This window comes from Astatotilapia calliptera, chromosome 8, assembly GCF_900246225.1.
Source record: "Astatotilapia calliptera chromosome 8, fAstCal1.2, whole genome shotgun sequence".
In the NCBI taxonomy this organism is placed as follows: Eukaryota; Metazoa; Chordata; class Actinopteri; order Cichliformes; family Cichlidae; genus Astatotilapia; species Astatotilapia calliptera.
Window position 1 is genome coordinate 15,355,634 of NC_039309.1, and position 4,513 is coordinate 15,360,146.

The following is a 4,513-nucleotide window of genomic DNA, read 5'->3' on the forward strand; positions in this document are numbered from 1 at the left end:
GTTGGATTTTTACCAACTCTGTTTTTGGCCTATCTATGTTTACACATGCTCCAGTCAGTTCCTGCACATAGTTCCAATTTCCTTACCAAAATATAAAAAAAGGCTGACTCAAGACTTTTAAATTGTATCTATTAAATTTTGCTTTGTCGAATTTACTGATTTTACTGAGCTGTTTCACTTAGAAGAGCCACGTTCTTGTATATTCATATTTTGTTTGGTTAACTTCAATTTGGTCATATCGTTATTATCATATATTGTATTTTATCAACATGTTTACTTATTGAGCCCTGTTATTTCATTTGACTGTATTTTTCCTTTTTTTTTTTTTTTTTTTACTTTATTAAGTTATTGTGTATTTGACACATACTTTATTGAAATATTCTACTTTATTTAAACTTATATATATATATATATATATATATATATATATATATATATATAAACCAAAAACAACACCCAGCACGCCCCTGCGGGCGGTTTATCCTTCAAGCTCGGGTCCTCTACCAGAGGCCTGGGAGCTTGAGGGTCCTGCGCAGTATCTTAGCTGTTCCCAGGACTGCGCTCTTCTGGACAGAGATCTCCGATGTTTTTCCCGGGATCTGCTGGAGCCACTCGCCTAGCTTGGGAGTCACCGCACCTAGTGCTCCGATTACCACGGGGACCACCGTTACCTTCACCCTCCACATCCTCTCGAGCTCTTCTCTGAGCCCTTGGTATTTCTCCAGCTTCTCGTGTTCCTTCTTCCTGATATTGCTGTCATTGGGAACCGCTACATCGATCACTACGGCCGTCTTCTTCTGTTTGTCTACCACCACTATGTCCGGTTGGTTAGCCACCACCATTTTGTCCGTCTGTATCTGGAAGTCCCACAGGATCTTAGCTCGGTCATTCTCCACCACCCTTGGGGGCATCTCCCATTTTGACCTCGGGACTTCTAGGTTATACTCGGCACAGATGTTCCTGTACACTATGCCGGCCACTTGGTTATGGCGTTCCATGTATGCCTTGCCTGCTAGCATCTTGCACCCTGCTGTTATGTGCTGGATTGTCTCTGGGGCATCTTTACACAGCCTGCACCTGGGGTCTTGCCTGGTGTGATAGACCCCAGCCTCTATGGATCTTGTACTCAGAGCTTGTTCTTGTGCTGCCATGATTAGTGCCTCTGTGCTGTCTTTCAGTCCAGCTTTGTCCAGCCACTGGTAGGATTTCTGGATATCAGCCACCTCCTCTATCTGCCGGTGGTACATACCGTGCAGGGGCCTGTCCTTCCATGATGGTTCCTCGTCTCCCTCCTCTTTCTTGGGTTTCTGCTGCCTGAGGTATTCACTGAGCACTCGGTCAGTTGGGGCCATCTTCCCAATGTATTCTTGGATGTTCCTTGTCTCATCCTGGACTGTGGTGCTGACACTCACCAGTCCCCGGCCCCCTTCCTTCCGCTTAGCGTACAGCCTCAGGGTGCTGGACTTGGGGTGAAACCCTCCATGCATGGTCAGGAGCTTTCTTGTCTTTATGTCAGTGGCTTCTATCTCCTCCTTTGGCCAGCTTATTACCCCAGCAGGGTACCTGATCACGGGCAGGGCGTACGTGTTGATGGCCCGGATCTTGTTCTTACCATTCAGCTGACTCCTCAGGACTTGCCTGACCCTCTGCAGGTACTTGGTGGTTGCAGCCTTTCTAGCGGCCTCTTCATGGTTCCCATTTGCCTGCGGGATCCCCAGGTACTTGTAACTGTCCTCTATGTCTGCAATGTTGCCTTCTGGTAGTTCAATCCCCTCAGTTCTGACTACCTTCCCTCTCTTTGTTACCATCCGACTACACTTCTCCAGTCCGAACGACATTCCAATGTCATTGCTGTATAGCCTGGTAGTGTGGATCAGTGAATCGATGTCTCGTTCACTCTTGGCATACAGCTTGATGTCATCCATGTACAGGAGGTGGCTGACAACTGCTCCGTTCCGTAGTCGGTATCCGTAGCCAGTCTTGTTAATGATCTCACTGAGGGGGTTCAGGCCTATGCAGAACAGCAGTGGGGACAGAGCATCTCCTTGGTAGATCCCGCACTTGATGGTAACTTGTGCTATGGGCTTGGAGTTGGCCTCTAGTGTTGTACGCCACATCCCCATTGAGTTCCTGATGAAGGCTCTTAGGGTCCCATTGATCTTGTACAATTCTAGGCATTCCAGTATCCAGCTGTGGGGCATTGAGTCATAGGCCTTCTTGTAATCAATCCAGGCAGTGCACAGGTTGGTCAGTCTGGTCTTGCAGTCTCGGCTGATTGTTCTGTCTACCAGTAGCTGGTGTTTTGCACCTCTGGTATTCTTGCCAATTCCTTTCTGTGTCCCGCTCATGTATTGACCCATGTGCCTGTTCATCTTAGCCGATATGATGCCTGACAGGAGCTTCCATGTAGTACTGAGGCAGGTTATTGGTCGGTAGTTGGAGGGGACCGGTCCCTTCTTGGGGTCCTTGGGGATCAGGACCGTCCGGCCTTCAGTTAGCCATTCCGGGTGTCTTTCGTTAACTAGCAGCTGGTTCATTTGTGCTGCCAGACGCTCGTGGAGTGCAGTCAGCTTCTTCAGCCAGTAGGCGTGAACCATGTCGGGCCCTGGTGCTGTCCAACTCTTCATACTGGAGACCCTTTCTTGGATATCTGCCACTGTGATGGTTACTGGACCCTGTTCAGGGAGGTCGCTGTGGTCTGCCCTCAGATCCTCTAGCCACTGAGCATTGCCGTTATGGGTTGCATCCTTCTCCCATATGCTCTTCCAGTATTGCTCCGTCTCCAGCCTTGGTGGTGCTGTTCTCTTATTATTATTGTTCCCTTGCCACTGAGAGTACACCTTTGCTGGTTCTGTGGAGAACAGCTGGTTTATTCTCCTGCCTTCTATCTCTCTGGTGTACCTCCTCAAGCGGCTGGCCAAGGCTGTGAGTCTTTGCTTGGCAGTTTCCAAGGCCTCAGGTATGGACAACTTGCTGTATTTCTTAGGCACCTTATTTGTCGCACCTTTCTGCAACTCCGTTAGTTGGCTAACCTCCCTCCGTGCTACTTTGATCTTGCCCTCTAGCCTCCTTCTCCATGGAGGGTACTGCCCCTTGTGGCTGTTCAACTTGTAGCCAAGCATCTCACTGATCACTGCTGCCGTATTGTAGATCAGCTTATTAGTGTCGGTAATCGTGGTTGTAGGTATTGCCCGTAGTGCTGCATTAACATCATCTAGCAGACCTTCTGAGGGTACTTCACGTAATCTTGGTAACCGGCTACGGGGGATCCAGGTTTCAAGCTTGGCCATGATCCTATTTTTCAGGTCAGTTCCTCTCGCACTCAACGATCCTTCTCCTATCGCACTTGGGGCTATGTACCCAATCTCGGGTGGGGGTGATGATATCTCCCCCCTGACATGGCGTCCTGACTCCTCCTTGCCGTAGCATTTGTGTTGTACCTCGTCAATCTCTAGCTGTGAGAGCAGTCCCTTCTTTCGAATGTTGGAACACTGAGCTACTAGTTGTTTCGCCGTCATTGTGGATGTTGGGTATCGAAGAATCCATAGGTCCCTCATCCTATTCATGTAGCCCCTTCCGCCGGGGTTACTTGCGTAGTAGCATTCCAACAACGCCCTGTTTTCGTCTCTTGCCCACCGATGCCTTCTTGTTCCAGTAGCCCACTTTTCGTCAGGGTGCCCTGGTTCCTCAACACCTGACGCGGACCTTGTTGATCCGGGCGACGTCCGAGCCGGCATGCCTTCATATTTATCTGTCTCGCTCATGTCTGCGGTAGGCTTGCTTAGCATAGGGGGTCTAGCCTTAGGACCCTTACTGGATACAGACGCCCCAGGCAGGAATCGAACTTGCGATCCTCTGTTCCAAAGGCGTGTAGTTTAACCACTACGCTATCCAGCTATACGCTATATATATATATATATATATATATATATATATATATACATATATGTAGTGGATGTTCTGGCTGGTCTACCACAGGATTTTTTTTTACTTTTGGAAAATAAATAAAGTATTTTATCTTTATTATATCTACCTTCCTATATATAAAGTTTACATTTACAATTCTACTCTTTAAACAATATTGATGGCCAAAATACTGATTTTAAGTAATTTAATTTTGTTGCATAACTAAGATTTAAACTTAATGAAACGCTGTCAAATGAAATTCACTTGATTATTCATGTATGTGTATGTTGGTAAATGATTCATAAATTCAGCAAAATCAATTTTAAAATTATCAATGTGTCAAGATTTTGTCCAAAATTCTTAAAGTTCCATTGCATCCCTCAGGCAATGTTGGTCAACAACCTCCCAAGTGTTGAAGTGGGTCCCATTAGGTAATTTTCTTGTTGGATTCTTCCTGCCCCCACCTCCATCCTCTTAAACAATCAATTAAAGGTGGCTGAACCACTTTGAGAACCCAGAAAATGCATCTGTTTTCCCGAGTGTTCCACAGTCAGGCTATAAAGGGCACGGAAGGGGCTGTGGCAGGCAAGTCTCCTAGCAGCTGATA